The sequence below is a fragment of the Netta rufina genome, assembly GCF_964035555.1.
Source record: "Netta rufina genome assembly, chromosome: 6".
Taxonomy (NCBI): domain Eukaryota; kingdom Metazoa; phylum Chordata; class Aves; order Anseriformes; family Anatidae; genus Netta; species Netta rufina.
Genome location: NC_140129.1, coordinates 7,827,368 through 7,841,032, shown reverse-complemented (window position 1 = coordinate 7,841,032; position 13,665 = coordinate 7,827,368).

Here is a 13,665-nt window from a genome sequence, read left to right as displayed (position 1 = left end):
ATAACACATCAGCCTGACAGGGCAGCTGATGTCTTACTTTACGAATAAGCATGCTGCCTTCACCAGGTCTAGTCTTTAAAGTCATGTACGACTTTGTAAGCACAGCAGCATTTAACCGTAAACTTTTAAACACAGCTTTTCACCCACCAGATTAAAATGCATCAGGGCACCACCCTCTGCAGTCCTCCACAAGTCCACTTCATTGTTTCCTCACAACAAGTGTTTTACTTCGTGAGAGTTTCAAAAAATCTGTTCTGCTCTTTTCAGTTGAGTGTCTCTGAGAAAGGCCCTCCTGTTGAAGAAAAGCAGCTACTAAATAACATGGTTGAGTAAAAATTGTTAGGGAGAACCATCTGGAAAAATCTTACTCCTAGCCATCATAACGATAGCAAGTTCAGATCAGTTACATGATCAGGTGTTTAATTTTTGTTTGCCTTTTTATACCTTTACTCTCATTTATTTCCTATCACCTGTATTTACTAGCGAAAGACAGCTAAATATGGAGAGAACAAAAGGGCAGTTTACCTGCTTCCAAAGACAAAGATGTAAAGCTTTTATTGACAGCTGTAACTGGCTTGTACAAGTTCACCAGCAGAACTGACTCCCACCTTTTCCCCTTGTTTTCATATTCCTTTTATTTTATGCTTTTCCCTGCAAGGACAGATTCCGACCACCCGTCTCTGCTGAGCAGACCTTGCACGAGAAATGGCAGGAATCCTACTGAAGCATAACAGCTCAATGCAGAAGGGAATACTCAATATGAAAGAGCGCAAAATCCAGTTTTAATAGCACAAAGAAATCTTATTCCTAAATCCCAATCCTGCAGTTCTCACTGACAACAACATGCGTGTCTGAGTGAAGGAGAACTTACAGAGCCGAGCCTTGAGACAACTTACATTAATGGAAAACACAACGTGCAATTATTCTCTCAATAAGATGCACGAAGCTCAGGTTGGCAAGTGTTTGAGATCCAGTGCAAAATTCAGCTTGTTTTTCCTCATAGGTCTTTGCCTCAGATGCCTTAGTCTGAGGAAAACAGGGATACCTTCATACTTTTGGATGGAAAACACAGCAACTGTAACTCAAACCATATTTCTTGTTCTGACTGAAAGTTTGGGAACCCAAAGAAACAGAGCAACAACAACAAATGTTTAAAAGGGAACTGTCACATTTCATTAAAATCAGATTTTGGACAAGCAGTTACTTGAACTTCTGCTGAACTTCTTTTCTTTTCTAATGGAGAAACATAATTTTCCTTTTAAATTAAATTTTTCCTTCCATTTTTTGTTTACAAAATAGAAACCAAAAAAGCAAGTTAAGAAATCAATGAAGATTTTTATTTTTATTTTTATTTAAACTGACGTGTCAAAAAGCATCAGAACCAACCTGGAATGCAGTTCCACTTCTCTTCAAAAACACTGGTTTGGCCTAGCTGGCAGCGGGTAGTAACCTAGGTCTGCAAGGTAAACAGCTCTGGAAACGTACTCTCATGGCCAATGCACGGTTTCACAACATGAAGGAAACGTGCCTCCAAATAACCAAAGTATCCAGGGGCAGCTGCAAATAGGAAAGGGATTCAGGACACAGTCATTGATCACCAGGGCCCTGTGACACTTTCACTTAACATCTTACGTGATGCTTTTAAACAACAACAAAGACTTCTGACTTTGTAAAAGGAAAAACAAAACTGTGACAAAATAATTGAAAATCTCAAACCAAAATCACATAAAGAGACAGCTTTTACAAAACAATAAAGGGTAAATTTCTTGTTAACTGCACCCACCATGGCACCTCTCTTCTTTTCCAAATTTTGCATACAAGCTGTGATCCAGACAGCTTCTGACCGGGAAGGTTTATATAATGCTCGACAACAAGACTGTTATATCTATTCTCAGGTTAGAGAAAATCCATTTTCAAGGAGATTGAACTTTTCTTTCAGGCTTGAGTATCTCAGGGCGTGCTGATCTGCTGTCTGGAATATGGAGTCTATGCCTCACCCAAACTCAGAAGATAAGGCTCTTATCTTCAGCAAGAGAAAAAGAATCAAAGTCTTGAAAATGGGTCGAATTCCATTGCCACTGGGATTAGCAGCTCCTTTTAGATCAGCTGACTTGGAAAAAAAATAAAGAAAACCCTTAGAGCGTCTGAAATTATTCCAAAAGGCCAGCTTCAGAAAACCCTTACTTTGCTAAAAGTGAGGGCATCCAGAAGAGAAGGTAATAATGACCATACAAAGTTCAGTTTGCTCCCAGCGCCCGGCTGAGCACCACACCTCAAACACAACTCTTATTTTCATGGCAATACAACTAAGGGAGCCCAGCCCCAGGAGCCCTACAGCCACCCAGACAGGAGTCCTGCAGCATCTGACTTCAGTCCAGAGCTGAACTCAACTTACTGGATGATGTTTGGAGCCCACAAGATTTGTCCTTCCTTGACATTTTGTAAAAAGACATTTTTTACAGATGAGGGCTAGGATTCGGAGTCATCCCTTTTCCCTTGTGGTTACAGAGACTCAGCCACTCCACCGGCTTGTTCCCACGGATCACTAAAAAGGCCAAACTGGCTTTAAGAAATAGGAACAAATCAAAAGGGCTGCACAAACACCGTCTCCCCTGCACTACTCATTCTTCACCCAGTTTAAAAATAACATGACCTTACAACGCAAGATTAGCTACATTTGCTCAAGATCCGTGCTACGCTCGCTGCCTTCTGTGGCTGTCCCATCAGAGGTGAATATTTGATAGGTTATCATACCCCGGTGTTTGCTCCAGGAAAGGAAAACAAAACTGCCATGCCCTTGATTAGACTGTAAATAAATAGATTTTTATCTAGAATAAAGGCCACAATGTAAACAGTCCCTTAGCTGCTAATTTATGCACTCAAAATTTTGTACTTGCATTCACACCAGCACACGCTGTGGGACAACACGGGACAGTTTTGTGTTGGTTTTTTTTTTTTTTTTTTTTTTTTTTTTTTTTTGACTTGATAATCGTTTTTCCCCGATTAAATAGAACTTCACTGAAAGCAAAACTTTTCTGACCAAATTGTTTTCATGGACGTTTTGATGTGGGACAGACCGCTCAGTACTACCTCACGGTGGACACCTACAGAGGATGTTGGCAAGGCCCTTCACTAGCTCCTGGGGCTGGGACCTCAGGACTCTGGAGGACCCAAGAGGGAAGCCAGGAATTGAGAAGAGCAAGCAAGCATCCATCAGAAGAGAGAAGCACCAGATCAGAAGGTCACAGACGGACACGTTTCCTGGAACAACAGGGCTTCGTGACCAGCTCTGAAATCCAATTCATGAGTACTGCTACTGCTAGGACAGTTATATTGCTACCTAGTCCCTATGCTAAAACAAAAACAAAACCACTCCCAAAACAACATGCTTGCTGGTCCCAGCTCATATTGACAGGCCGGGCATAAAGCTAGGCTCAGGAAAACATCAGCTCCACTGAAACAGTGGAACACGTGTCCAGTCACTATGGCTGGGCTAATACCTTGAATATTTGGGTAACAGTTCTGTCTCCCAGCCTTATTTAATCTAACTCATCCTAAGCAGGAAATACTCTGCTATTAATAGGTTTTCACATTTCTTTTACTGCAACAAATGTCATGTGAGAAGGTACAGAAAGCTCTCCACAAAAAGTTTCTTCCCAAAGTTGAACGGCTTAAGAGTCATTTAATCTTCCCTTTTAGAAATAGTTACTCTTTGAAAAGGAAATACACATCATCTCTCCGGCCTAGTTTCATATCTTTTTTTTTTTTTTTTTCCTCCCTTTTACCCCCTTTAGCATCCAGGCAGTGCTGGATGTTCCTGGGTTTGGTAGGAGCAGAAGTTAACATTTCATAGGTGTTATTTAACGTGGCCTTGGCCTCTCACCATATATACAGCATCCCTGATCAATCAGCACTTGCCTTGTTGCTTCATGCCTGGTGCCCCAGACTGGAAGGATTTGCAAAATTCTTTTTTTTTTTTTTTTTGTTTGTTTGTTTGACTGATTTTTTTTTAATTCTTCTTGTTTCTACTCCCTCCCCCTTCCTATGGTTACCCTGGGGGAGGAAAAAATGGATAAAAAGCTTCAAATGCTGCACACAGGGCTATGCATAGAAGCATTTGCTTCAACTTACAGATAGATAAGCACTAAGCAGATACATTTGCTCGAGGTTGGCTCTCTTTAAACAGGACAGCAAACTTAGGCGATACGGATCTATAATGCCATTTAGCAGAGAAGGAACACGATTTTGACAAACTGGAAAATGTTTTTTAAGAGCAGAAGAGCAAAGAAGTTTGAAAAAATAACTGATGCTCTCAAGCAAGCTTTCAGGACTTTAACCCAAGAACCCCAATTCTGTCTATTCAGCTAATATCTTTATAATAATTTATTCTTTTTTAATATATCTTTAATATATCTTTATAATAATGAAGAAATTTTAAGGGTAAGGGAATGAATTGTGTAATGGCATCATCATCCATGGGGACAAGAGACACTGGGGCGTCCTTGTCACTCCTTTCACTCTGGCACTAAGAAATGTTCAGCAGGATTTAAATTAACCACCCCATGGGAAGAAACCCCTTTTATACCCAAAGGCAGCAGGGTCCTAGGTCTTTGTTCATTTGAGGCAGGCAGGATCTGAAATACTCAACCACGTCGTCGCGTTCACCTTCAGGACAGACAAAGCAGATGATCACAGAGCAAAACCAGGAAACGCCAGTCCCAACTCATAAGGCTGAAGCAGCACAGTGCCTCTTCTCCCTCCGAGCACACAGAGCTCCCCACACAAGAGCACAGCAACTCCTTCCACAGAGCTGGAGACATCGAAGAGGCCCACCTGTGAATGCTCCCCCAACAGCCACCTGAACTCCTTACACAGCCACTCCCGACAGTATCAACACGGTACGGTACTAGCAGGAAAAAACCAAAAGCTAAAGAAGTCTGGGATTCGTTCCACCTCGTGAGAGTCAAAGCTGTGGTGTGAATATATCAAATTCACACTGACTGAAACTGCTGGTCCATGCCTACTTCAGTTGAGAGCTCTGAACACAGGAGTCAAGTGTTCAGCTAGTTAACTTCACGAACTGGTGCAATTAAACCACTAGCAGATATTAGCAAATAAGCAATCAAATTGTAAAGGAAAGCAGAACCAAAGTAGCACATTCACTTTCCTGTATTGATTTAAGTCATCTAAATACTCAGATTTTCATGTTTATCTACTGCCATAAATAAAATCGATTTCATTAATTTATTTCCACTTCCTATGGATTCCACCATGCTACAACCCATTATAGCCAAAGCAATCATCAGCTACCACATCCAATGCAGTAAGGTGACAAAATCCACAAGAGCTAAATGTACGCAGAAAGTTTTCATCTCGTTAGTCCAACCCCAGAGGTCTCAACGACAGTGTGTGCTTGTGAGACCTCAGCAAAGATCAGGACTGGCTTACACAGGCTACACGGTTAGGAAGAGCCTCAGTTTGTGATTTCTGGGAAATAAAGGAAGGAAATGAAGGCTGAAAAATGTGGATCCCTCAGAAGTGGGAGCACTTGAATAGCAAATTGCCTGCGAGCAACAAGTCCAGGGAACAGAAATCAGCATCTGAACTAAGCACACAATATTTAGAAAGGACACGGGGGAAAGACTGCAACAGGCACTAGGCAGTGTGGGTAACAATGTCATCAGGAACACCAGCTGCAGGAGTGCTTTACATGAGTGTTAGCTCTTTCCTGTTCCAGTCAGGGAGTCAGCCAGTGACACACTCCTGCAATCACATTTAACTTTTCCAGTCAACCCAATCCTCTCTATCCTTCTCTTCCACCTCTCACAACCCCCCGGCAGCTGTAGCACCCCCAGGAGCATGCTTTGAAGAATCTGGAAGCTTGTTTCGGGCAGCATGGGTCTGATTTCCAGCATCAAAAACAGAAGAAATTGGTCTCAAGCCAGGCTCAGAATGACCTTGGAAAAGACCCAAACTTTTTCCTCTGCTGATCTGCATGAAGCTTAGCAACTCCGCTCATCCCAGTTCCTGGCTTTGCCCCAGCCCTGCTCCTCTCCTGATCCTTGCCACAACACCTTGTCCTGGCAAAACACACTTTTCATCAGAGCTCTGCCCCTAACACACTTACCTGTGTGATTCAGCAAGTAGAACAGCAGTGCTGGTACACCCCAAATGCTTCTAGTTTTGTGTTTACCACAGTCATCCCTCCATGAGTTTCCTACAACAGACACACGGAGATTTCGTAGGCACAAGAAGATGCAGTAACTGGGTGGGAGAAGCGGGGAGGGCTGCTGCTTCAGTAGCAAGAACCCAGAGGGAAAAAAAAATCCCAAGGATTTCAGAAGAAGCATGAAGAGTTGTGCTTGAGCATCCAGCCCAGCATCAGCTGTGAATATACCTCTACTTCAGCCCATTCAGACTGCCTTCTGCAGCTAGTTCTGCGTTTTCTAGGGAAATGGGATACATAAGATGCAGCTAAAGATGTGCTAAACCTCAAACTACATTCCTTCAGTAGGGGTCACATCCATTTTACTAACATTAGCCACAGAGATCCCCAGTAAAGGTCCCTAACAACATCTTCATCCATCCTGCCAGTCAGCTAACAGATATTCTCCCCCATTTCACAGATGGCCAGGAGGGGAAGTGAGATGAATTTCCCGCTTTCCTCGCTTGCATCCCCCCAGAAATGTCACAATGCAACTTTTATTTTAGGCTTCTCCAACGGGCAAATAAATAACAACTAAAAATCACCCAAGAAAACTAAGGACTGAGAAATTCTTCACGTTGTGACAGTCATCAGCTTTCAGACCCACCACACTGGAATTGCTGTGGTGTTGCACACTCCCTTTTCCCGCCCTATATGTGCCTAAAATAACACGCATGGGATGATTCCATCAGATTGCTCCAAGCCTGCCAGCAAAGGACCACGTCGCTGTACCTTCCTCATTCCAAAAGGAAATGATATCAACCAACCTAGTCAAGTGAACGAACGATAACCTGCAGACGGGCTCACATTTTAAGGGTCCAAAATCTGAGCTCTGCTGCCCCCTGAATCCAGGAGCCTTCTTTGGGAAGAGTACGTCCATATGCACCAGGTTTCTTGTTAGCTTGCTGATTTGAAAACACCTTGGGAGGGATGCAGAAATCCTAAAGGAGAAATATCTTCATTACTACATGTCCACCTACACCACAAGCAGTTCATTTCGATTCATCTCCATCGTAAGAAGAGGCCACAAGCAAGTGAACTGAGATGAAACATTACTTGTGTCAGGTTGAAAGCCATGAGGATGGAAACTTTGCAAGGAAACTGCCCCTTTGCTTCAAGCAATGTTATGAGCTGCCAAATATTTTCAATCCTTAAAAGCTTAGCTTTGAAAAGCCTGTCGGAATACAAAAACATAGCAAAATACATAAAAGACGAGCAGCAAGCAGCTCTCCAGCACAGAGTAATCCCTGTCCCTGTGTTCCAGGCAGTGACCCATCAGCAGATGTCCCGCTGGTGCTGCACCCTGGCACAGGCAGCACGGCTCGGGGCCGAGCTGCAGGCAGCTGGGATGGCCGCGTGCCAGCCAGGACCAGGCCCCTGAAAGCCTCAGCCCAGCAGCTTGCTTGTCGTGAGGAGAAAAAACCACACGGGGTTACAGCACAGCTGAGGTATGGCCACGTTCTCCAAGGTCACGTCACAGTCATGCTGGCATTTCAGCAGTGCTTTGGTCAGGGGCAGCTCCTTCCCTGGACACAACCCCAGCAGAGCACAAATTTACTGATCAGGACACGTCCAGGCAAACCTACTGCCCTAGTGGTGGCTGTGGAGAATGAACATCAAGATACTGGCACGGGTGCCGAAGAATTGCTGCATCAGAGAGGGCCCTGCAACATTGCCAGGGTGTCCCGGGAGGCAGGCACTCCATATTGAAGGTTCATTAAAAACATGACTCCCAAATTCTTTGCACACTGTGAGCAATGCACTATTTTACAAGGTATAAGGTATCAGGTACCTTCATAGTGCACCAAATGAAACACCAGGGGCTTTTAGCACTACTCAGAGACCTTAGGTCACCTGCCAAGCTTAATTTTATTGCTCAATGTCGTGAAGACCCTGGTCACTGCCACCCTAAACTGTCCATACAGCTAAGCAAACAAGACAATAGTCATGCTCGTGCACTGCTCACCCTCCAGACGTGCAAAGGTGAGCACGGGTACAGACAGATGTCAAATACAGAGTCAGGCTAAGCAGTGAGCCATATCCACACCATGTTTTCATCGGTGATCACACCCAATCCTGACACTGAACTTTGAAGACATCACTGAAGATGCAAGTGCCTGATGCAGAACCGTGTGAGTCATTACAGCAAAGCAAAATAAATCTGATGTGATGTCAGTTCTGTCCGGGGAGCAGAGTTGATTAAAGCCACAGCAAGACTCACTGCCTTCCAGATGTATTTGGCTTTGACCTCACCACCAAAACAGAGAGCTCAATCCAGCTCTTGGCAGCTTTCTGCCTGCTTCTCCTTGCTTCTGCCCACACGTAGCCCTTCCTGATCTCTTCTCACCCAGGTCTGCTCTCCAAACTCTCTCCTTAACCAAGAAAGGATGGGTTCCCACCGCAGCCGAAGGGTGCGCTGCAGGCTGATGCCTCAGAGAGGTGGAAATGACAAACGACAAAATGTCCCGGAGCATCACAACCTGCGATCTCCGAAGAGCCGTGGCTCGATGCACAGAACCACTCATCTCCACTCGTTGCTCACTGCGAAAACAGCCACACGAAGCAGCTGCTTTCCTGCTGCAAAGTCTCCTCCGGTTTCCTGCTTGGGGGACAGGGGCACCTAGTGGCTGAGCCCCCGAAGAGCAGGGCATAGCCACGGCACCGCAGGTAGCAGCTGCCCACACTGCGATGAGGGATGTGTTGTAGCTGGACTGAGAGGCGGCTGCTGCTGGCACGGAGACGTTACAGGGCCCTCAGGCTATTACCTGCTCTAACACGTAAAGCAAAATACAAGCACACAGCATCAGGCATACCGAAACTCTCCCAGAGCAGCTTCCACGCCAGATGCTCAGGGAACAGGACAGTGAAGGCACACAGCAATACCCCCTAACTCCGTGGCTCAGGACCTCCTGTGCATGGGCACAGAGGTATCTTTTTACTGAACAACCTGCCACGGCTTAACAACGTGAATAATCTTCACCTTGGAAGGCTGCCCCGTCATTTCAGCTGACGTCTGTCAGCTTTGAAAGCCAGCCTGCCACCTTTCCCCATTAGGTCTGCAACACTGTTCAAAGCCCACAGACATCTCCTAGACCCCTCTTGAGATGTCTCTTCCAGTCTGAACAGCCCTAAGCACAGCTACTTACTCTGTGTACATAAAGCCATTCCACACAGCTTATTTTTGGCCTGCTCAGTTCTGTAATTTGCACCTCTCTTCTAGTTCTGCCATGCATTTTGAGATGAGAAGTAAATGCGGTATTTCAGAAGCAGGTGAGCCGCCGACACACATAACACCGCTCTCAGATTTGTTCTCTTTTCCCTTCCTAATAAGAACTGACTTTCTGCTGAGCAGCAGAACCACCTACTACATCTCTGAGGTCTCTTTTCTGGATGATAATCACTGCTCAAAGCCCACCACTGTGTGTGCACAGAGACAGGATTGTTTTTTAAAACCAAATTCTCAGCTTACCATCTGGCCCCAATAAATGGGGGCAGGATATGGCGGGGTTTGCCCCAGATATACTATCAATATAATCAACTAGCTTCACTCAGCTTCTCTGACCGATACTCAAGCTTTGATCTCTTTACAGAAGCTGCTAAAACAAAATAATCAATGCTATCTGCAATCATGCTTACAGTGTACTCGGAAAGAACGAACTAACAGAATAAAATATAGTTTTCCCCCTTCTGGATGTCTTTCTAAAGTGAAAAATTTTGTCATCACAAAGCCAAGATACAATACTTGCTTTACCTTCCAAAAGCAACTCTTTTCAGCTTCAGAATGGCATTACAATTTTCAGTCTCTTCACATAATTTTGAGGTTTTTACTGAGATCAAATACAGTGAGCCAGAACTCTAGTATTAAAGAATAGAATTTTTCTAGAATTATCACTGTTTTATACACAGTATTTATGCACAGAAAACAATGTCCGATATTCTTTATTGTAATTTTTAAGGAAGAAAAGGACATCTCTGGTTTTGATCTTTCATATCTTTCTTTGTACACTTTGGACTCCAAGCCTAATTATGTAGTAACTTTATCCATGATGCTTAATAAATAATGTGTAAGAGAGGCTGATCAATGCAGATGGGAAGCTTTGTGATGTTACCACGTACTGTCTGAAGCTTGAGCACAAAGGAGCCAATACAAAAATGAAAAAAAAAAAAAAAACATAGATGGAGGGATGAATACAACCTTGATCCCATCCCTTAACTACAAAATTTTGTAGTGCAGTTCTCCTAAAGCCCCGAGACATCCCCGGGGTGATTTTCAGCAGGTGAATGTTCTCCCACCACCCAAGTGCTTCATCTCGGCAGTTTTCTGTGATACCCCCCCCAAATACACAGACCTCTGTGAGGCACTTCCACATGCAGCTTCCCAAATCCCCTTTTCTGTCTCAGGAGGCCCCGAAGGACAAGTTATCCTTGCTCGCAGCACTCCCTCACATCCAGCACACAGTAGCAAAACCAGAACAAGCAAGCCTTGCATTATTGTTACGGGGTTACCACGCCAAGCCCATCTGCTCCACAGCAGGGAGGCCGCTGTCTGAGGTCAGCCTGACCCTGACAGGAGGGGTAGATGCCAAAGCACCGTTTTGGAAAGGCCACGTGCGAGTCTGCATCTACTCTGCCCAAGCTGGCACCTGCTGACCGGAGATGAGCTGTAGGTGAGGTTACAAACCCTACCCTACCAGCAGAGCCCCCAGGAGGAGCCACTTCCACTCTGGCAGGAGGTGGGCCAGCAAGTCCTCAGGCAGGGCGCCAGGCAGTCCGCAGGCAGCTGGAGCAACTGCAAAGGCTTGGAATTTGCATCATCGCGGGATAAGGAAGGAACACACTCAGGCATCCTGATGCTTTCTTCAGGGAGAGCCATGAAATATGAATTTTAGTCACGTAACTACAGGACCCACAGGCATGCTACCAGGCTAGTAGGGACCACCAACAGCCAGGACCCTTATGCTGCTAAAATGTGGTAAAGATTTGTATTTTAGCTGTTGCAGTGGACAAGGAAATATTACACACTGTTCTTTTCTCACTTGTAGAAAGATTCTGGGACATCTTTTCAGCCACCGATTGCAAGTCACTTCAGGAACAGAGACTTTTTCTAAGAACAACTTTGGGATGGGACTGCAAGGAAGACCAACTGAAGCCTGTTTTCTTTCCATTTCCTCTGTCTACTCTGACAGCTGCTTCCACACAAAAGTAGTTTCTAGATGTGTTCTGAACATATTTCCTCTCATCACTTTTTCCCAGTGAATCCAGCATAATCTTTTACAGATGCAACAAGAAAGTCCCCCCCCTCCACACCCAAACACCCCAAAAAGACTGAAATTGCAGTGAGAACACGGGAACAGATTCCCTCACCGGCTCATTTGCTTCTTTCCTGTCCTGTTCTGCACAGACAAGTTACTAAGAGTCACTTACCTGGGCTCCAGGTGACAGCAACAGTGAGATGCTCTGGATGTATCCTGGGCAAGAACTCCATCAAAGCCCAAAGCGACCACAGACGTTTAGAAAACAACACTGAAACAAAATTCTTTGGGGGTGGTGGTGAGGAGAACAGGCAGTATAGTAGGGGAGAAGCATCTTTTTCTTGAAGTGATCTGAAGAGAAAAGAAAATACGGAAGGAATCAAAGACAAAAAGATTCTAAAGCTGAAGTAGCATACTTTACACTAGAAGTTTATATTGAAATGTGCCTGGGGGAAGGAAGGTAGGAAATATAATTGGAAATATAATTTTGACCTGCAGATGGAAGACTAACACAGGCTATGAGCCTGGCCCCACATTATTTTGTGCTTGTTTCTCAACATTCCCTGCAATTTATTTTTTTTTCTTTGAGCTCTGATTTTACAAATAAAATAAGCAGGCTTATGGTCAGAAAACCAGAATCCCTAACATAAAGCAGTTGCCCCAAACATGAATGCAACCACCTAATGAATTCCCATGGGTGTTCCTGACCACCACCGAAAGGAAAATTCTTAAAGCAGATGTTTTCCCCCAACCCACCCAGATGGGTTCAGCTCCCACACCGGAGCATGCCACTGCACTTAGACCTCTCTAGAAGCCCCCAACAAGTTGTGCACTTCAGCAAGCCAGATCCTAAGCAGGGCTCCCACACTGTGCCAAAGGCCTGCGGGGTTAAAAAGGGAATGGGGCATAGCATGACCCCAGACAGAATCAGAAACACAGCATGTAAGGGCAACTTAGCCCAATTCAGGCTAATGAACACCGTCCCACAGACTTCTGCTTTACACAGCTGGTACACAGGGGGACACATCACAGGAGGGCTGCAGGGAGACCCCAAACACCAGGACACTGCTGCTATGGGGCATTTGGGATAAAAAGCAGGCCAGGTGGCACTGCTCAGGGCTGGAAGTCATGGTCACCTACCCTTCTGTCACAGAGCTGAAGCAGCTCAGCTGGCACAGGCAAAAAGCAGCGGCACTGGAGGTGAGCAGCAAGTGCAGATCTGTGCTGTGTCAGGCCTCACAGCCGGGTAAAGTGCTGCTGCTAGAGGGAAGCAGGGCCCAACGCGTGCTCCTGGGGCAGACTCTCTGCCACCACCTGCACCAGGCAGGCACCACATCCACAGGGCCTCCAGCTCCATTGCGTTAACTATGTGGGGCCCAAAACCCCACTGGGGCCCCTGAAACCCCACAGGGCTCAAGCTTCAAAGACGGAGTCACAGGAGGCCTATAAATCTTGCAGGGCCAGCCACAAGGGGCCTCTAAATTCCACAAGGCCTGCAAGTCCCACAGGGACAGCCATAATGGAATCCTAAACCCCACTGGGCCCCTAAAACCCAGTAGGGCATGCAAACCCCACAGGACCCCCTCATGCAGCTGCCTATGCAGCCTAAACACTACAGGGACTCCTAAATGCCACAAGGCCTGACTCTCTGGGCCCCCAAACTCCTCAGAGCCAGCCAAAAGGAGCCCGAAACCCTACAGGGGCAGCCACATGGGGGCTCTAAGCCCTGTAGGGCCCCTAAACCACTCAGGGTCAGCCAAAAGGAGCCCCAAATCTCACAAGGCCTGCAAAATCCACAGGGCCAGCCACGCAGGGCCTCTAAGCCCCCCAAGAGTCCCCTAAATACCAGGATCAGTTACAACAGGCCCCATATACCACAGAGCCAGCCACAAGGGATTCCCTAAACCCCACAAGAACCCCAAGCCCCACAGGGACAGCCACATGGGGCCCCTAAACCCCACCGGGCCTCGTAACCTCATGCAGCTATAAGCCTCACAAGACCCCCTAAATGCCACAGGATACGCAACATAATACCCACAAAATACACAGGTCCAGACAAAAGGGGATCCCTAAACCCAGTGGAACCCCCTAAACCCCTTGGGGCCAGCCAAAAGGTGCCCCAAACCTCACAGCAGCTGCAAGCCCTACACAGCTAAATAGACACTGCCCCCAAATCACACAGGTCCAGCAAAAAGGTATTGCCCAAAC